The sequence below is a fragment of the Felis catus genome, chromosome D1 (genome assembly GCF_018350175.1).
Source record: "Felis catus isolate Fca126 chromosome D1, F.catus_Fca126_mat1.0, whole genome shotgun sequence".
NCBI lineage: Eukaryota > Metazoa > Chordata > Mammalia > Carnivora > Felidae > Felis > Felis catus.
In genome coordinates this window covers 24,535,852-24,558,023 of record NC_058377.1, presented here as the reverse complement: position 1 = coordinate 24,558,023, position 22,172 = coordinate 24,535,852, and the positions used below count along the sequence as shown (strand labels likewise).

The 22,172-nt window shown below is 36.5% G+C and overlaps 1 long non-coding RNA gene across 1 annotated transcript in view; it reads left to right on the top strand.

Moving 5' to 3' along the window:
• Positions 1–13,560, top strand: part of LOC123380403 — a 64,188-nt gene extending 50,628 nt beyond the window's left edge. The window contains exon 2 of the long non-coding RNA XR_006586109.1: positions 13,279–13,560. This is a non-coding gene — a long non-coding RNA (uncharacterized LOC123380403). The remainder of the gene's footprint in view (positions 1–13,278) is intronic.
• Positions 13,561–22,172: the final 8,612 nt, after the last annotated feature.

The following is a 22,172-nucleotide window of genomic DNA, read 5'->3' as shown; positions in this document are numbered from 1 at the left end:
GATGATCACATTGAGCAACATAACAAAATACAATCTGTTATTTTTACAAATGACACACTTTAAAGATAAAAACACAAAAAGGTTGTAGATAAAAGGATGGAAAAAATGTTCTATGCAATCACTAATGAGAACAAAAAAACTCCCAGAAAAACAGAAAACGCAAGTATAATCTAATATCTGAAAATTAGTCTGTAAGGAAAGAAGTATTACTAAAGAGAAAGACATTTCATAACCATAAAGGGTTCACTCTACATTAAAATATAACAATTCCAAACTTGTGTGTGTCTAAGAATGCAGCCTGAAATGTATAAAGCAAGAGAGACTGAACAGAAAGAGAAAATAAACAAATCAAAAATCATAGTTGGAGATTTTTAACTCCTTTCTCTTGCTACCTAGTAAAAAGCAGATACAAAAATCAGCAAGCATATGGGGCGCCTGAGTGGCTCAGTCAGTTGGGCATCGGACTTTGGCTCAGGTCATGATCTAACAGCTCAAGAGTTCCAGCCCTGCATAGGGCTCTGTGCTGACAGCTCAGAGCCTGGATCCTGCTTCAGATTCTGTGTCTCCCTCTCTCTCTATCCCTCCCCTACTCGTGCTCTGTCTCTCTCTCTCTCTCTCTCTCTCTCTCAAAAACAAACATTAAAAAAGTCAGTAAGCATAAATGAGATTTGCACTCATGATTAACAAAATTACCCTAATTGATATACATAGAACACTGCAACCATCAACTGAAGAATCAATATTTTTCAAACGCATACAGAATGTGTCCCAGAGTAGACCATAGATCGAGCCATAAAGCATGTCTGAAAAAATTTCAAAGGATTGATATCATACAAAGCATCTTGTCACAGTGGAATGAAGCTAGGAATCATTAGCAAAAAGTTCATCAAAAAATCCCCAAATGCCTGAAAATTAAGCAATGCATTTCCATATCATAATAAAAATTAGAATGTAGTTTGAACTGAGTTATAATGAAAATTAAATATAGCATGACTTTCGAATTCAACTAAAGCTGTACTTAAAGAAAAATTTACAGCCTTAAATATCTGTCATAAAATAGAAAACCTGTAAAAATAAGGTGGGCATCATGTAAAGAAAGTGGAAATAAAAGAACAAAATAAAATGGAAGAAAGGAAATAATAAAGAGCAAAAAAATCTCTTAAATGAAAAAATCATATAGAATAAAAAACATCAAGAAAGTTGAAAGTTGATTCTTTGAAAAGACTAATAAAAATAATAAAACTCTTAGCGAGATTGATCAAGGAAAAGAAATAAAACCTATAGCAGGATCACTACTGACCTGCAGACATCACAAAGTAAAAAGATAATATGAACATATTTATGTCAATAAATTTGAAAATGTAAAAGAAATGAGTAAATTCCTTATAAAGAACAACTTGCCAAAACTGACATAAGAATTAGAAAACTAGAATATTCCTACATGCATTATTGAAATTGATCCCTAATTAAACACTTTCCTACAAGAACAATTTCAGGCCCAGATGACTTCACTAGTAAACACTTTCATATTTTATTGTAGGAAATAAAACCCACCTTTTATAAAGTCTTCCGGAGAATAGATTGAAAACATTTCCCAACACAATTTTTAAAAGTCACTTTAAAGGATATCAAAACACTTTAAAGGACGCCAAGTGACAGAAATATTTTTAAAAGGAAAAATTGAGAGGCAATTTCTCTTATGAATATAGTTGAAAAATTCTAAACAGAATACTAAATCAAATTCAGACCTAAAACATCATTTCCAAGCATACTTTATTCCAGAGAAGCCAAATCGCTTCAATATTAGAAAATCAGTGTAATTCACCACATTAATAAAACACTGAAGAAAACCACGTGGCTATCTTAATAAATGCTAAGAAAATATTTAATAGAATTCAACATCAAGTAGTGATACCGAAAAAAATACATTTTTTGCATTCTTAAGAAAATAGGGAGAGGTATTTCTTAATATGATAGAACTTTAAAAACCCTACAACAAATACTAAACTTAAAATTTATTAAAAATATACTTTCTTCTGAGACTACAAGAAGGATTCAATCCCCAATTCTATTCTTCATTGTAGCAATGGTTCTAGACAGCATACGTCACAAAAATAAATAAAAAGTGTATTAGAAAAGAGGAATAACTCTCATTATGGGTAGATAACATGATTATGTACTGGACAATCAAAAATAATCCACATATAGCTTTGGAATTAAAATGTGAACTAAACAAGGTAATGAGATACAAGGTCAAAATATAAAGTATCAATTGTATTCTTTATTCGTATCAGCAAAAATCAATTAGAACATAAAACAGAAGCTATACTACTTATAAAAGCATGAAAGAAACATCAAACACTTAGTAATAAATGTAAGGAAAGTTATTGAACAAATGTATATATAAAACTAAAAACATTACAGAAAGAAATTAAAGATGACCTAAGTGAATGCTGGAATAAAGTGCTTATAGACTGGAAGAAACAATATTGTAAAAGATGTCAATTCTTCCCAAATTGATCTATATATCCAAAGATGTTCAATTGAAATCCCCAGAAGCCAGTTTGTTCTCTTTTTTTTAAAAGGAAAGCGGTAAATTTTTCCAAAATTTGTATCAGCAATATATGGAATTAATATATAAATTCTTAAAGAGAAAGAACTAAGTTGAAATACTTGTATTAACAGATATCGAGATATTATTTCTTAATAAAGCTATAGTATAGGCACAAGTCTAAACAACTAATCCAATGGAAAGGAAGATTGAGAATAGACTCTTACATATGTCAAGCAGATTTATGGCAAAATGCCAAAAAATGTGAGAAAACATAATCTAGTTAATGAAAAATTTTGGATTAATTTCATTTCCATATAAAAAGAAGTACAAACTTGCTCCTCTCTGATATCACACAAAAGTAAATTTCAGATACTATACAGACCTAAATAGGAAAGATAATAATGCAAAGTTTCTAAAAAAAATAGCTATTATCTTCATGATTATGAGTAAGCAGATTTCTTAAATAGGACCTCGAAAAGCATTAGCTCTTTAAGAAATAATAGATATAATAGACTCGATTATGGTTGGGAACTTTTATTCATCAAAAATCACCAGAAAAAGAGCCTGAACATAAGCTATTAATGGGAGGCATTTGGAATTCATGTATCCATCAAGGGATTATATGCAGAATATATAGAGACGGAATGCTTAAGAATCAATAAGAAAACTATAGAATATCCAACCAACTGGGCAAAATCTTGAACATCCGTTCACAAAAGAAACAACCATACCGCCAGTAAACATTGGAAAAGGTGTTTGATTTCATTAGATATTGGCCAAAAGCAAATTAAGGTCACAGTTAAGTAAACACATACAAATTCATGGACCTCAGATGGCTAATACTGAGAACAAACACACATTTTGGCCATACCAATTGATGAGAATGTGCACCGACTGAAATTCTGACAACTAATGAAAAGGTAAACAAGTTCAATGACTTCGGAATTGTTTGATAGTATTTACTGAATCTGAACATAAATGCATCCTATTAACCAGCAATTCAGCTTATAGGTTTATTCCAAGCAGAAATGCATACATATGTTGATTCAATGCCATACGCATATCATGCATAGTGAAATTACTGATGGCACTGCCGAAGTGGAAACAGCCCAAGTGCCTATAAATAATAGAATAGATATCTGTGAGATAGAATACTATCCCAAGTACAAAAAAACCCAAAAAAACAAAAAAACTACTGAAGAGACAATGACTACATAAGTCTCAGAAACATTAAATACTGAGTGACAGAAGTGAGATATAGCGGTGCCTGGGTGACTCAGTCACTTAAGTGTCTGACTCGGCGCAGGTCATGATTTCACAGTTTGTGGGTTCCAGTTCCACACTGGGCTCTGTGCTGACAGCTCAGAGCCTGGAACCTCCCTCTCTCTCTGCCCCACCCCACTCACACTCTGTCTCTGTCTCTCCAAAATGAATAAACGTTAAAAAGAAAAAAAGAAAGACGTGAAATATAAAAGACTTCAAACTGCATGATTCTATTTATGTAGGTCCAGAGCAAGCCAAATAATCCATGGTGATATGGATCAGAATAAGGGTTACCTTCGCAGGTGGCTTAAGATTTGCGCACTTAATTTTATGTATGTAATCCTCAATTATAGACATTGGCAAAGTTTAAAAAATGTTACATTGTTAAAATTGAAAAATAAGTAAAAATAACGAGATCTACGACACACTCAATACAATAGTTAAAATAAAAAAAAAATTCTATGGGGGGGGAAGAGAAGCAAACCAAGAAAGAGACTTTTTTTTAATGTTTATTATTTTTGAGAGAGACAGAGACAGAATGCGAGTGGGTTAGGGGCAGAGAGAGAGGGAGACACAATCTGAGGCAGGCTCCAGGCTCTGAGCACAGAGTCCGATGCGGGGCTCCAACTCATGAACTGTGAGATCATGACCTGAGCTGAAGTCGGACGCTCAACAGACTCAGCCACCCAGGCGCCCCGAAAGAGACTCTTTTAAAGGGTTTATTTATTTATTTTGAGAGAGAATGTGCACGCACACAAGCAGGTTAGGGACACAGAGAAAAGGAGAGAGAGAGAATTCCAAGCCGGTTCCACACTGTCAGCGCAGAAACTGATTCAGGGCTCTATCCCAGGACCTTGGGATCATGACCTGAGCCTACCTCAAGAGTCAGATGCTTAACCAAATGAGCCACTCAGGTACTCCTACACATGCAAAATTTAAAAAAATCTAAGAGGATGTATGGTCCATGGTGTGATACACACTGTGACAAAAGTATCTAATTGTATTACAAATGTATGACAGAACCCCACAAAGGGAGTGGGCAAAAAGAGCTGCTAACCTAAGTAACTATGGAAATCACTGGAAGCTGTAAGACTGAAGACAAAAAGAACTACACAATTCCAGATGTCAAGTTTTATTACAAAGGTGTTGTAATGAAAACAATATGGTACTGGCACAAAAACAGACACTGAGATCAATAGAACAGAATAGAAACCCAGAAGTAAACCCACAATTATATGGCCCATTAGTCTTTGACAAATGAGGAAAGAATATACAGTAGGAGTCAGTCCCTGTAACAACTGGTGCTGGGAAAACTGGACAGCAACATGCAAAAGAATGAAACTACACCACTTCCTTACACCAGACACAAACATAAACTCGAAATGGAAAAAAACATAAATGTGAGACCTAGCACTATAAAAATACCAGAAGAGAACATAGCCAGCAATTTCTCTGACATTGGCCATAACGATATCTTTCTAGATATGCCTCCTGAGGCAAGGGAAACAAAAGCAAAAATAAACTATTGGGACTACATCAGAATAAAAATCTTCTTCACAGTAAAGGAAACAACTAACAAAGCTAAAAGACAGCCTACTGAATAGGAGAAGATATTTGCAAATGACATATCTGAAAAATATATGAACAACTTCTACAACTCAACAGCAAAAACAAAACAAAAACCGGAATCCAATTAATTATAAATGGGCAGAAGACCTGAACAGACATTTCTCCAAAGAAGACAGATGGATAGATGGCTCAGAGACATCACTCATTATCAGGGAAATACAAATCAAAACCACAATGAGATACCACCTCACACCTATCAGAGCAGCTAAAATCTAAAACACCAGAAACACAAAGTATTGGTGAGAATGTGAAAAAATAGGAACCCTCTTGCACTGTGGCTGGAAACACAAACTGGCACAGCCACTGTGGAAGACAGCATGGAGTTGCCATGTTCTAAAAATAGAACTGCCTTATGATCCACTAATTGCACTACTGGGTATTTACCCATAAAACACAAAAACAGTAATTCAAAGGGATACATGTACCCCTATGTTTACTGCAGCATTATTTACAATAGACAAATTATGGACGCAACCTGTATCCATCCATAGGTAATGGACAAAGAAGGTGTGGTTCACACACACACACACACACACACACACACACACACGGGAATATTACTCAGCGATAAAAAAGAATGAATGTTGCCATTTGCAACAACATGGATGGATCTAGAGAGTTTGGTGCTTAGTGAAATAAGTCAGAGTAAGACAAATACCATATGATTTCATTCATATGAGGAATTTAAGAAACAAAGCAAATGAACAAAGAAGAAAAGAGATAAATACAAAAAACCAACTCTGAACTATAGACAACAAACAAATGGCTACCAGAAGGGAGGTGCGTAGGGAGATGAGTTAAAAAAACAAACAAACTACACATTAGCCCTGTATTCTAGCTGATACAGTTATTTCTCACAAAGATGTGGATTAACAGTTCTTATACTGCTGTAAATCTATACAGGAATTGAACAATAAATAAACGAATGGCAGATGGTGAAAGCCTGGGTTCTTAATGCTGGAGGAAGAATTTACAGAGAGACAAGGAGGAGAGAAGGAGTCTACAATGAACCATGTGGTACTGAATAAGAGACAGAGTTATCAGTATGATTTCATGTTTAGCCTAAAATGGACATGATGTCTAAATGTAGAAATAATTATAAATATGTGTATATAGACAGTCAGTATACAGACATATAGTTCCTAGCTCTGCCCACCAAGACGATCTAGAAGCCATGATCCCCCATAGCAATGGATACACCCAGTGCCTAGGTCCTGTGTTCTAATGCTATTCTCCAATAAAAGAATATGGACTTCTTGGAGAAACTGAAGATTCTAGGGCAAGGGAAGCAATATCCAAGATGAACCTGAAGTATCCTATAGTGCCAGAAAGTAAAGAAGTGCTAAAATAAACAAACAAGAACCACAAAAACAAAAAGCACAATGATAGGTATCTCAAAGGACACAAAGCCAACTGAGAGATATCCCCCTTTCCAAAGTTGGAATAATTTGAGTGACACAATAAATAGCATGCTATTAGATCACAACTCAAGTATAAAATAAATGTCCATCTGTCCATACTAATATAAATAAATGAACACTTAACTAAGTGGGGGAGAAGAAACAAATCTCTCACGCAGAATTCCAAACTATGTATATAGATACTACTTTCTCAAAGAGGTAAACGTAATTCCCACCTTTTGAGTGTAGATTTTGCCTAGAGACTTACTTGCTAAGAGCGCAATATGGAAAAGGGAAAAAAAAGGAAACTTAATAGCAGGAAAATCTGGTAAACTTCCTTGGCCAGGTGATCTGGGTTAAGATCATCAGGAAGCAGTCATAGTAATTACATACAACTAGGAAATAATGTGTACTTCACCTCCATAATCCTCTGGTCAAAAATCTATAGCTTCAGTTTAACTGTGAGATAAAACAATAGACAAAGCCAAATTGAGGGACATTCTACAAAACACCTGATTGGTACTCATCAAGGTCATCACCAATACTGTCAAGGTCATATAAAACAAAGAAAATCTGAGAAACTCACAGCCTAGAAAAGCCTAAAAAGTATCTGATCATTAAATATAATATGGTAGCCCGGATGAAATTCTGGAATACAAAAACCACGCTAGGGAAGAAACTAATTATGAATAAGTGCTTGTCTTTTGTTTTTTAAAAGTTTTTATTCATTTTATTTTCAGAGAGAGAGAGAGTGAGCAAGCCTGGGAGGGGCAGAGAGAGACTCCTAAGCTCTGGGTTGTCATCACAGAGCCTGATGCAGGATTCAAAATCATGAACACTGGGATAATGACCTAAGGTAAAATCAAGAGTTGTATGCTTAACTGACTGAGCCACCCAGGCGCCCTTCCTAGCACAGTAGGCAACACATCAGTTTCATAAACATGAACAAAATATGGGGCTTATTTAATAATAACATATCAATATTGGTCATCTGTAATAAATGTACCATATTAATATACTATGTTAACAGTAAAGGAAATTGCATGTGGGCATTTGAGAGTTTTCTATACCATGTTTGCTTTGTTTCTGTAAGTCTAAAAACACTCTAACATAAAAAGTTTATTTAAATAAAAATATCATTAAAAGCATTTGATAAGTACAGAAAATCTCCAAGGAAGTAGAATTGTTTAAATGTAAAATGAAAGATAAAAATAAGAAAAATACAGGACTAGTTCAGAAGTTGTTACATACAACTTAAAAGGAGTTTCCACTTACTCTCCATCTCATAAACAACAACAATAACAAAGAGAGAAAGAAAATCATGGGAGGAAATTATCAAACAAGGCAATATAAAAATTCCTTGAACTGAAGAATATTATTTCAAATCAAAAGAGAACAAGTGAAAATAAAAATGAAAGGGGAGAAAAGAGAACCCCTTTGGGGAAAATTCAAAATACACAATGAGAGAGGAGCAAGAAGACTATTACGCTTGCCCACTGGAGGATAGATGGTGATGGAAGAGTATCGGCAAAATGTTGAGGAAAAGTGTGCTCAGCCTTGAATTCTATACCCAGCCAAACTAAGTCTAATTGAAAGACAGAATAAAACCATTTTCTGTTACACCAGCCTCAACATGTTTTCTTCTTTGAACTCTGTCTCTGAGCTCCACCGAACCTGGGGGAAAGAAGGGTGAAACAGGGGATCTAACATAGAAAGATATTGAAAGAAATTCTCAAGGTTGATCGTAGAGACAAGCCCTGGAAATAAAAACCTCTACTGAAGATCTTCAGAGAAACCAAGATGGAAGCAGCAGATGGCAGGATTCCAGGGGAGTATCTCCAGAGAAATAAAGAATGGTAAATGAATTAATGGGTTTCGCTAAATGGAAAATTGTATCAATTGATATTTTACAAAGATTTTAGTGGGGAAGAAAAAGTCTGACAAGAGAGTCACAGAGAAATGAAGGTAAAAAAAACAAATATTAACTTTTTGGGGAATGGGGGAGAGGAAGTTGTTGTATGAGAAAGGGATTTATATTAACAGTAATGTTCAACACCACTCCATTGTAAATAACATTTCCATGGTCATGAAAACTAATATAATCAATATGTAATTAACCAAAAGTTGAAACAGTATTATGTTTTCATGATTGGGGAAATGGAAGGAAGATTTAATAGAACCAGCACAATAGACAGTTTATTGATAATGTCAAAATTTGATGAATAAATGATTGCAGTATAAACATAGTAAGTACAAATATTAAGTTGAAATTAGTTTTCTGTAGGACACAAGAAATTGGTGAGGAGTGATAAGGACAAAGGATTGTTGGTACTGTTGTTGCTATTATTGCGATAAACTTTTAGCATCTTTTGGGGTTTTTTTTCTTTTAATTCACACTGGGCTGGGAGCCCAACTTGGGCTTGAACTCATGACACTAAGATCAAGACCTGACCTGAGATCAAGAGTCCAATGCTTAGCTGACTCAGCCACCCAGATAACCCTGATTTAAAAACAAACAAACAAACAAGCAAAACAATTATGCCCATGTGTTTACTTAGATACAAAATAAACAGTAAAGGCAATAAAAACAATAATAAGAATTCATTTAGTAATTAACCTATGAAAAGCTCATGTATCACAAACATGTCATGACCCATCAATTGAGAAACAAGTGGAACGGTTTTACATTTATTCACAGTAATCCAGAATGTTTCTTCAGGGATCAGATGAACATAGTTTCATATGATCACTCCGGTTTATAAACTAGTATATATTCAACGGTCATATTGGAAACCATCATATTTGTTACTTAAAACATTTTTTTAATTTTTATTTTTGAGGGAGACAGAGAGACAGAGTGTGGGTGGGAGAGGTGCAGAAAGAGAGGGAGACACAGGATCTGAAGCAGGTTCCAGGCTCCAAGCTGTCAGGACAGAGCCCGAGGTGGGGCTCGAATTCATGAACTGAGACGTCGTGAGCTGAGCCGAAGTTGGAAACTTAACAGACTGAGCCACCTAGGTGCCTCCATCTTATTTATTACTTTTTAATTGATGAGACTGTCAGGTGATATGTGAGTATTAATAATTCTTTGTACTTTCGGTCATTTATTTACCTAATCTTTTAAAAATTAGCCTCAGCATTTCTACAGAATAATGGTAAGCCCTCTTATTGAACATAATGTTGTGTATGAAATTTGTTATTATTATAGCACTTCTATGTCTGATCGAGACAAACGTTTGATAGAATCTACTTATTTCTCTGAAATCTGCGTTTAATCATGGAAACTCTATTTTTTTCCCCTTCAGGAATTAGATACTTGGACTCATTAAATGGTGTATCAGAGAAGAACAAGATTTTTAATTGTGTTTATAATGAAACATATGAGTTAATAAATAAAGGGTGGTAATAGTCTATTAAAATGATTAAGAACTTCTAGAATAGAGTATGGTATATCTGGTATATTAGAATCTATTTATACACATAAATATTTCTATATGTACTGTGTTAAAACCCATCTTTGGGATTAAAACTGATAGCCAATGGGTCCAGTAAAATATAAATGTTACACTATATTAAAGACAGGAAAGCCCAAAGATTGATTGATCCAAACTTTAAGATGTAACATTTTCTCAGGCCACCTGGGTGGCTCAGTTGGTTGAGTGTCCGACTTTGGCTCAGATCATGATCTCGTGGTTCTTGTGTTTGAGCCCCACATCTAGCCCCACATTGGGCTCACTGCTGTCAGCCTGTCAACCCAGAGCCGACATCAGATCCTCTGTCACCCTCTCTCTGCCCCTCCCCTCCTTGCACTCTCCCCAAAATAAATACATTTTTTAAAAAAAGATGTAACATTTTCTCAACTCTGAGTTTAACATTCATACAGAGCAGACTTCCATGCATTGTTTTTTAACACCACATAAGACATCCTACATATGTAGAGTCTACTTGAGGGATGGTCTCTTACGCTCTCCTGGTTGGACCTGCCTGCCAGAAGGGGTCAGGCTATGGCCGAGGTAGAGAGTTTCTGTTTCCATGTGTGGTCATTTAGGAAAAAAGCATTGCCCTTTCCCTTCTAACTTGTTAAATCTTACTTCAAGGTCATGCTTTCTCCAGAGATATGATGTCCCAGATTTGGAGGCCTGGGGTTCAATGTGTTTGTTTATAGGCTAAATAAATCAGCTAAAGTGGTTATCATCTGGGCATGGGGTTTCTTTCTTTCTTTACTTTATATAACTTACCTGGACAACTTAAAAAAAAATCTTAATGATATTGACCTTTCTTTGTATTTAGCAGCATCTGTTGGCATGGTTGCAGATAATATTCCAGTTGAAATACTCTGAATTTCAACTTTAAATGTATTCATCATATGTACATTTACACACATATGTTAGAAAAGAATATAAGAATTATTACCTGAGGACTTGAGCTTGAATCTCAACCTGCCATCTTTGACTATATGACCTTGGGAAAATCACTTAAACCTTTAAGTAGGTATAAAGATATTGGTTTACCAACATGGCACAAGAATTGAACATTTCCAAAGAGAGAACATATTTTAGAGCATTTATAAACTCTAAAGCATGTTAAATATTAGTTATTTTTAATCTTTCACTGGTTAGCTCATTTTTAGCTTTGGTTTACCTTCCCTCCTTCTCTGGAGCAATTCATATTCTTTAGAGCTGTCCCCTAAGGCTCATTACTGATGGAGGCCATGTCAATGTAGTTTCAGCTATGGGACTCCCAACAATGCTTTTTACTTCCCATTTGTCCTTTCTCCTATTTTCTTGACTCATATGCGTCCCCTTCCCTCTGATGGACTTATTTTCACCTATTTCTTGTCTCCCATCCACTGCTAAAAATACTCACCATTCCACCTAGATCTTTGACACATGTGTTTTATTTCCCCCTACATTTCCCCAGCAGGGCAATGAATAGAAACTTTGAAAGCCTAACTTGTAAAAGAATGGCTTGTGTTCAGTTAAAGTTTTGCAGTGTGATACTTAAAAAGAATTCTACATTTTTCCCGGGGACTCTAAAATGTCTAACCTGCTCTGCTCATGTATCATTGGCCCAGTGCTCACTCACAGATGTCACCCAAGCTCCTTTTCTGGCTCTTTCTGCTCTTGGTCACCTTGCACAAACTATCCCACTGTCTCTAACTCCAGCTTATTGGATTTAAGCCCAGACTTTGGGCCTCTATAGTAGCACCCTGTTTACATACACGCGCATGGGCACATGCACACACACACACACACACACACACACACACGTTTATATAAATATATGTATACAAAGTGAATAAAATTTATGTCAAGTGGCCAATACCTTATCAAATTTAACAAGTAAATAGCCTCAGAGACTTGAAAATCTTTCTATTCTAGACACCCACCTGAATCACATTGCAAATTTGTGAGGTCAGTGAGAATTCATCAATGCCTACTGGCCTCCTGAAGAGATTCTACAGCCACCTCTATAATCTGTTCCAATGTTTAACAACTTTCATTCCTTAGAATTTTTTTTAAGAAAAAAGGAAACCTGCAGAGTGTGTGAATAATTCATTTGCTTTTGCATTTGCATACTTTCCCATTTGGTTACATTTTCCTGGTTTTGACTTTTCAGCATTTTCAGCGTTAGTTGTTTTTGAATTAATGCTGAAAATAAATATGGGTGGTGATATGCTAAGAAAAAAAGGCAGGTAATCCATGCTTCTGAATGAGGTTTCCAATACTAGAAACTCAGCCAGAGACATTTCTCCCACTATGAAGATAAAATACACACTGGCAAGACTTATTAACTTAGTATTAAGTTGACCAATAGCCACACACGACTACTCACATTTTACTTCTTTTTTTTCACACTTTTTTTTTTTACTTTTTTTTAACCTATATAGAGTATGCAATGCTATGTGCAGTTCTCTATGTGTCAGGAAAAACTTCAAGAATGGAAATGTAAATACAAACGGGAAACAGGAGAAACTGGTCTCCGAGGCCAACTTCAACTTTGCCTTCTAATTTGGATTCGTCACTAGGAACTAATATTGGTTGGCACGGGGTGGGGGGGGGGGAGGGACTCAGTATGATTTGCCTAGACAAGAATAAAAAGTCATATTATAGGGCACCCATCTTAGGGAAAGAAACAGACATTCCTAATTGTAGATAGTCAAGACATTCAAATATATCTTAGGTAAATGTCTTCAGCCATCCCATTTTCCTTGCATTGATGGAGAACTCTCAGTAGAAAGGGACATAACTTCTATCCCAAAACATCAGACACCTTGGAAAAACCCAATGCAGGCTCTCCCCTTCAAGGGAAATGGTGGTGTGGAACTTGCAAGTAGGCTTGCATAGATACAATTCACTCTTCGGTGAGCCAATGCCCCAAGTATTTCTGATTTTACCTCTTTGTCTCTACTTTCTGACATGATTCAAGCAGAGCCCATCGAAACCAGGAAGATCAGAGCCCTGACCTAGAAGTACTTTGGAGGGACGGCTGCCGTTTTGCTTTCTCCTTTAAGAAGCAAATTCAAAATTCTCAACTTGCCTGAGCAAACGAACAAGAAATGGGAAGATTTAGGGCACACTGTGTGATACGTATATGCTGAGATGGCCCTGAATTTCCCTGTGCAAATGAATCTACTGGGTCAAATCATGAACCCAGCTTCTGAAGAAGGAGCACAAGCATTTTTCCTCCAAATAAAAATCCGTTTTGCTTTAATCAATTCTTGATTATCATGTGATACCTTTTCTACATTGTAGGTTATCTATCACAAAATTTTAATACTGAACTACTTTTTTTTTCTTGACACCCAATCAGTTATGTGTTCCTGGGAACACAAACTCATTTTAATATTATGTTAAATACAACCACATAAAAAAGGCGGGGGGAGAGGATTGAGAAGTTATCATTATACTCGAAAGCCAAACATAAATGACTTTGGGATCTCTCTGCATCCCTATTCCCTTCTGTTAGGGCAGATAATCAAATATCTGCACCAATTTCAGGGAAAGCTTGGAAATGATATAAAAATATATTTGCATTTCTAGAGTTTCTTATCCAATTCAGTGTCACAGAACGAGAAATACCTATGGTACAAATCCTTCTGAATGAAACGTCTGTTACAAAACTAACAAGAGGGTTTCCAGTCACCCCTGTGAAAGAACCTAGCAGGGCAAAGAGCAAAGATTAGCATGTTAAACCATATTTAGAATCCTGGTGTCATTATAAATTGCCCATTCCTTTCCATCATACTTATTATTATTATCATTTTAGTGACTGATTTAGAATTTGTACCAATAACCATTGACGTGGTTAGGTGCACTACATCGTGATTTTTCAATGTTGTCAAGGTGTTTCTGTGTATGTCTGCATATGTGTGGGTGTGGTGTTTTTGTTTTTGTTTTTTTTAACGTTTATTTAATCTTGAGACAGAGAGAGACAGAGCATGAACGGGGGAGGGTCAGAGAGAGAGGGAGACACAGAATCAGAAGCAGGCTCCAGGCACCAAGCTGTCAGCACAGAGCCCAACACGGGGTTCGAACTCACGGAGCGCGAGATCATAACCTGAGCCTAAGTTGGACGCCTAACCGACTGAGCCACCCAGGCGCCCCTGGGGTGTGGTGTTTAATATAAATTTAAAAAGTGACTTGTCCTAATGGAGTATTCCTCATTGTGGTCTGGGAATCTATTGGTTTCCTGGTTATAGTCACATTTCAAATGTCAAAATACCCAGATTTTTTACTCTGACATCAAATTATAAGTAGTATGATATTAAATTTTTAAAAAAGTCCTCTACTTCTAAAATGTCTGCCCTGAAGGAATTCATCACTGCTATGGTTCGGTGACTGCTCTGTGTCTCCTATTCCTTCCTCTAAAAAAGGAAAATCTTATTTCATTTTATTAGTCCTAGTCTGTGTTTTTATATTAGGAGCTATTTAGGGGGCAGATAATGTACTTTGGTTGATAAGATAAATCATATATGTACCTGATTGAGCGGTGCTGGACTTTGAACAGGATGAAGAAATTTGGGTTTGATTTTGGGTTGGTCCCCTCTGTGAATTATATATTCTATGTGTGAGGGGAGAAGGTATACATGTACACTTGGTGGCCAAAGAAATGAACTGTGGTAGAGACAAAGAGCGGTCAACCAAAGAGTCATGCTTTTAAAAAGTATATATATTTTTTTATTGCTGGGACGTGTCTGCCCACCCAGGGAATATATCTCCCAGCCTTGTTTGCATAAATCGGGCCATGAAACTAGTTCTTTCTGACAAAACATGAGCAAAAGTGAAAGATGCCAATGACAGGTTGAGGTGACCAAGCAGGTGTGACTTCTCCACTCTCTCTTCTCCCATTTGTCACCTGGAGAGAAAGACTCAGCAGAGAACCCAAGGTATAAAAGACGTCAAAACTAAATAGTCAAAGAAGACTGGGTCCGTGAGTAACAACCATGAAGAAAGCTGCTCACCAATAAGAAACACCTGTTTTAGACCCAACTAAAGTTTTATGTAAGTGATGAAGCACTGAATATACTCCTAAAACCAATATTGCCGATCTATTAACTAAAATATTTTTTAAAAAGTTTTATGAGTTTAACCACCTCAAATTTGGAGGTTTGCTGTCTATAGCAGCAAATATTACCTTAACTAATACATCACACCATTTACCTTAGAAAATTCATTCTGAATATCTTCTGTAGTGTCTTCTAACACTAAGTAAGGTAAAAATATTCTATAAATTTCATTCAAGCAGCAAGGATTTATTGAGTGCTAATTACGTGGCAGATTATGAAAATATCAATTTTCCATAGGAAAATAAGATTTAATATGCCAGATCAGGGGCGCCTGAGTGGCTCAGTCGGTTAAGCATCTGACTTTGGCTCAGGTCATGATCTCGTGGTTCGTGAGTTTGAGCCCCTTGATGGGCTCTGTGCTGACGGCTCAGAAGCCTGGAGCCGGCTTCGGATTCTGTGTCTTCTTCTCTCTGCCCCTCCCCCACTCATGCTCTGTCTCTCTCTTTCTCTCTCAAAAATAAATAAACATTAAAAAAAACTTTTTAAACGCCAGATCAGATTATGGTCCTAATAACACATATATATTTTAAGGAATCAAGAGAAAGTAAAGCTCATACTACAATATTTATTTTTTCTATTTCTCAAATTCCACCCTTACCTCTACTTCCCTCTTGCTACCCTTCTACTGCTGAAATGACATTTCCCACACCTTCTTATATCAGAAACTAATTTTGCCATTTTATAAGACTCGAAGGTAATGACATCTGTTCCTTGATACTTACCATTTCTAATCTGCACAAATCCTGCTAAATCCTTTCAATGTCAATGGGATGGGGTTTATCCTCCATGTGGTTTTCCATTATTAGCAAATTAAGATGCCCTTTGGGATCTGATTTCATCACATAAGTCATTTAAATACTGTATAGAGAATAGGTTTAACCTCAATACTAATCTCTATGTCTGAGTTGAAAATCACCAATGTGTACTCTCAATCTCCTCAAATTCTCTGCAGTCCTGCCTTTGAAATGGGAAAATATATGTTTCTTGATCAGAGTCATATTCAAATCCAATTAGATAAAGCTTCACAACCTCATGAGGGTAATATCTTTCACTCGCAAGCAAAAACTCGAATCAACTTAGGAAACAAAATAAAAACATTGATTTCAAACTCCATTCCCGTCTGGAAAACGAGTGACAAAATTGCAGTGTCTCTAAGTAAGTCTCCTATGCTGGCTGTAGAAATAATTTCGAAAGTGTCTAAGACACCAATTTGAAATTAACTGAACTGTTACTAATTCTCTGGATCTTCAGGAGGCTGAAATGAAGACTGGGCCCCCCTCATATTTTATTACAATAATGCCATTACTAAAAGCTTGTAATTTCCATAGCTCTGTTCAAAACATGTTTCCCACAAGATTGCAATATAACTAACAATTCTATTTTGTCACATTCCTGCCAGCCAAAAAAGAATCGCTATCTCCTGAATAAGCCTCTCGGTCAGAGAATTGAATAAAAGACACATAGCCAAGTAAATCTCTTCCACCTCCCTCTCTCCTCTGCCAGCACCTTGCCTTCTCCTTCAACATCGCTCCAGGTGATTTGTGCCTCAGAGTGTATTTCAAGGGTTCTGGTCCAGTAGAATTGCAAAATGGGTTTTGCCAGGAGCACTTTTTCTTATGCATTTGAAAGAAAATTGCAACCACACATTTCTGACTCATTTATGCTTAAATCATCAACATTTTGGCTTCTGGGAGTGTTCCAATGTCCAGCTAGACTGGGTTACCTTTTAATGAGCTTTTAAAATATGTTTTCCTTAAAAAAAGAAACTCGCAGAGTGCTTACCGTCTCATTTATTATGCAAAGTAAGCATGGTTCAAGCCTAGAGTAATGGTTTTAAATCATATTCAATGCCTTTTTTTTCCCTATGAAATCTATCCCTTCAAATTTTTAAAGCATTTGCTGTTATGTTTCCCCTCATGGTTTTCATCTAGCCTCCTTCTGGCATCCTGACAAATATGGAACTCACCCTTATGGGTCATGTCAGATATCTCCATAGTTTCCACATCAAATACAAAATGTCACGGTTCCTTCAAACATGGAGTTGACATTTGAGTAAGGTTGCCTATGACCTTCACGTTTTCTAGATCACATCACTTAGCCTCATTCAGCCTGCCTTCTTTTCATTCTTTACCCCAGCCAGGGTTCCTCTCCTGGCCCCTGGCAAGATGACTGCTCTCTCGGCATCACCAGGTCTGAAACACTGTGTCATTGATGAGGCAAGTAAGAAAGGACAGAAATGAGATGAGGTGAATTGAAATTAAAATGATCCAGGGTCACCACAGGCATCTATAGACGGTAGAATCTCTGTTCAATCAATGATCCCATTCCCTGGTTATCAGAGAGGACTTGTTTCAATCCATCTCAGTAAATACCCGCTCAACCCAACTGAAAACCTTTTTTCTTCTCATAAAGAAATACTGTTTTTAAAAGCTATTTGAAATGTGTATGGAATGAGAATGAGAAGACCTGAAATCTAGTTCAATTCCTGACACTGATTATCATTGTGATGTAAGAGCAACAGATAACATTTAATGAGTGTTTATTATATTCTAGGCATTGAACAAGTGCTCGTACTATTTTGCAAAATAGATACTATTACTATATTCATTTTGCAGATTGAAAAGCGGAGTCTCCAAGAGGTTAAATGGTGGTAACTTCACAATTTGAACTTGGGCATTCGAAGTCAAGAGTTCATGAATTAACCATTATGCTCTCATCTCCCATAATCTCCCTTATGTTAGAACATTAGCATACACACAAAGAAATGGGGGCATTAGGTCGGTTGCATTAATTCTTTCCCTCAGCAAGTATTTATTAGGCACCTCACACATCCAGGTACAGTTCTTAAAAATGGGAATAAAATAGCAAACAATACAGTTTCTGGGGCTCACATTTCAGAGAATCACTGAAGATCTTTGTCACTTTAATATTATCTGCTTAATGATTTTATGTAAATCCCACTTGTCCCACCATGCAGAACTCAAGTTCTATCTCCTATATGAAAACTTATTCTGACTATGCTCAGTCTCGCTGATCTATTTTGAACAATTACCGTCTGTTTTCCATTATACTGCCATTTAATAGTTATATTTAAATCACGTCACCATGATGAAATTTAAAAGTGATCAAAGAATGAATACTTCAGGAAAAATAAAAATGCCTTGCACACAGCAGGTTCTCAATAACTACTGTTTTGGATTCGTTTGATGACAGGAGTTTCTGGAATATTTAAGCTTGTTCTTTGTTCTCTTTGTCCTCCATTGTCTCCCTCTATTTTAGTTTCATCTCAGCTTCTGTGTGGCTCGCCATACCCCTTGACTCCTTTCCAAAATGCTATGTTCTCTACAAATTCTTAAATTCATTCATTCAGCAGATCCTTATCAAGCGTCTCTTAAGGGTCAGATATCACAGTAGGATGCAAAGACCAAAAATCCTGCAGACATTGAGGAAATCACAGCTTAGGGGTTGACAGATATGTAAATAAATAAACTAAGTAAATAGGTAAATAAATAATTTGCAATGTAATGTGGACTGGGCCACAGAAGATATAAGTAGTGTTCTAAATCAGGACCTAATACTAACTGGAAAGGGAAGGATGACTTCACTCGAGAGGTGCCATTTAAGTTGTCTTCTGAACGATAACTAGAAATTTTCTTGGTAGAGAAACGAGGCCAAGAGAATTTTAGGTAGTGAGAATAGAATGTGAGAGAGACTGATGTGGCAAAAAAACAAAAAGTGTTTGGCAGGGATATAACGTTTGTGGGTGGCTGGAAATGAGACTGCAATTATATGTTGGGGCATAGTTAACAGACTTTGTACGACAAATTGAATGCAGTAAGCAGTGGGAAGCTAACAGAGGTTATTAAACAGAAAAGTGCCATTGAAAAGGCACTGGAATTTTCTAGTTTGGAGCATTATGTAAATGGTAATGCTGCTAATCATCTGAAGGAGTCACTGCCATAAATCCCAGCACAGCATCCTGCTTTTGTACCTCAACACCAAGCGCCCTGGCAACAAGGTCTGCAGAGAGTTCTGGAGTGTCAGGGATCAGCAGCTGGGGACATAGAGACCCATTCTGGACTAGAGGTAAGGGGGAAACACTTGAGAAAATTCCCATGCCTTCCAACCAAATCATGTACCCATATATCATAGAGGATTTCAAAGGCTTAACATCAAAGTTGGAAAGACAAGATTTTAGAGATTCTCTTCCCTAACTCAGATAATGCATCAAGGATTTTGAAAGATTCCTCTTTGATGAATCCAGATTCCAGTTCATAGACATACATAACAAAGACAGGAAAATACTTGGCATAACAAATGCATTGTCTTTATAAGCATTTTCTGTGATTTCTGAGAAGATATTTGATCCAGTCTTTGATCTATAAAGGTTTTTTTTTTTTTTTGAGAGATCAGATTGCTCATCTGCTTTCCGTATCTATAGTAGATTCTGGAGAAAGCAGCTTTCTCTGACCCACCTCTTTTACATATCCACAAAGAGCCATATTTAAAGATATTAATTGTTCAAGTTTACTAATGGATGAATTTGGGGTTATAAATAGCTTACAGAGAGGAAAACCCTTCTCTTCACGTTTATTTAACTTTGTTTGATGGATATTCATTGAATTTGGTCTTTCTGGAAATCAGAGTGCCAAGATCGGGTGCCTATATTTGACAGCGGAAGGTAAGAGACATAAACTCCCTTTTCTAAAAAGTATTTATTTATTTATTTATTTATTTATTTATTTATTTATTTGGGGGTGGGGTAGAGACAGAGAGAGGAAGAGACAGAGAATCCTAGGAAGGCTCTGCACTATCAGTGCGGAGCCTGATACAGGGTTCAAACTCATGAACTGTGAGATCTTGACCTGAGACAAAATCGAGAGTCAGACACCTAACCAACCAAGCCACCCAGGTGCCAGAAATTCCCTTTTTACCTAATTATCATAGGAAACATGATCCTCCATTTAATATACTCCAGTTCACTAAAGTTGTTGACTTGAGTTTAAAAGATAAAATTTCAGCCAATAAAATATTATTTGGTCTTCCATTTATCATTCTACCATTATTTTGACATTTCCCGCCATATTTTATTCAGATGTGGTATTAGTCAAGCCTGTTTTTGTTTTTTAAGTTAGAAAAATCCACCAAGAATAGTTTAGGCCAACAATGGACTTGTTGTCTCATACAGTTAGAGACCATTAGGCATGGATGGATACAGAAGCTCAAACAATGTCATGATGTTTATTTCTCTTTCTCTCTCTTGGCTGTGCTTCTTTCTATAATGTTGGATTTATTCTCAGGCTGGTTCTCTCCATATGGTAGAAAACATGGCCGTTAAAAACTACAAGCCTATATCCATATTGCCTGCCAGTTGAAACAAATAGACCCTCTGTCTTCAAATGCCTGTATCTTCTCAAATAAGGACTATGACTGGACCTCCTTTGGATATTTCCTCACCTCTATTCACAGAACAATGTGTTGCACACTTCCTCTAGGTACCATGGTTGGTCTGGCTTAGGCTACATGCCTGTCGTTAGTGATGGTGGGAGAGAGGAGTGGGGCTGAGACAGACAGTCCTGCAGGGTGGGGAATGGTTGTTTGCCCTAGGATTGGAGTTTGGCAGACTTTAATGTCATCTGCATAAAACCCAATTCCAAATAGTTCCTCTTCTGACTATCTTTCAGAGCATAAACAACCACCACCATACAAAAAAAAAAAAAAAAAAAAAATTGCTCCCTTTCCATTCCCAAACAGAAATGAAAGACATACTCTTTTATTCTATTCAAGTTCATATATAGACTCCCAGAGTGTGATGCACTGTACTTCTGAAGCCTAGAGGTAGTTCCTTAGCATCTAGCTATGGATGGATGGATAAATGGAAACATTACTTGTTCCACAACTCACAATAAATAATGATGGAGAGAAAATAATTATGGTTAACCTATCACCTAGGCAAATGGCAACAGTATGTAGAATGTATTGCCTCTTAGTAGAGAGGGAAAATGAAGATTCTTTCCCTTGGAAGTGCAGTGGATTCCTTGGCAATCTATCAGCTAGGAAGAATTCAGCAATAAATAAAAGAAAGCCCTACTGAAACCAGTTGAAACAATAAGGGATTTATTTTTTAATAAAAATAAAGAGAACTGTAAGTTGTCGCAGTATCTCAGGGATCCAGAAGCCATTGTCTTGTCATTGCCCTCCTCAGCGCGATGTCTTCATCCTCAGGTGTGTAGAAAGATGGTTCCTGTGATCCCAGGTGTCACATTCAGGTATATGTTGAGATTTTATGTGTTTGAAACTCCAGAGGAGTCACCTCTTTTCATGTCTTAATAAAAATTTCACCTCTTAATAAAAATTTTAATAAAAATTTTAATAAAAATTTTAATAAAAATTTCACCTCTTAATAAAAATTTTCCCCCAAATTTTCCAGCCCAACTTTTACTCTTCCCCCATTTCTTAAATTCAGTTTCCAATAATTGGTTGTATGCATATACCCAACTAAGTCGCAGTCAGTGATATTAATCACTATGGTTGTTTCAGACCACTAAAGCTGGAGGGGTGTTCAGTATCTTCTGATGTATGTACTATGTGAAGAAAGCAGGAATACTTGAACACACTCAAGATTTTCCTACGAAGACGATGGGGGAGTGGATTGGATGTCTGATACACAATCTAGAGTGTCAGCCAGTTAGTCAATCTGGCTGACCTTAGTCCTACGCTTTAAGAGGCTCTCCGGAGTTTATTGTTCTTCATAACA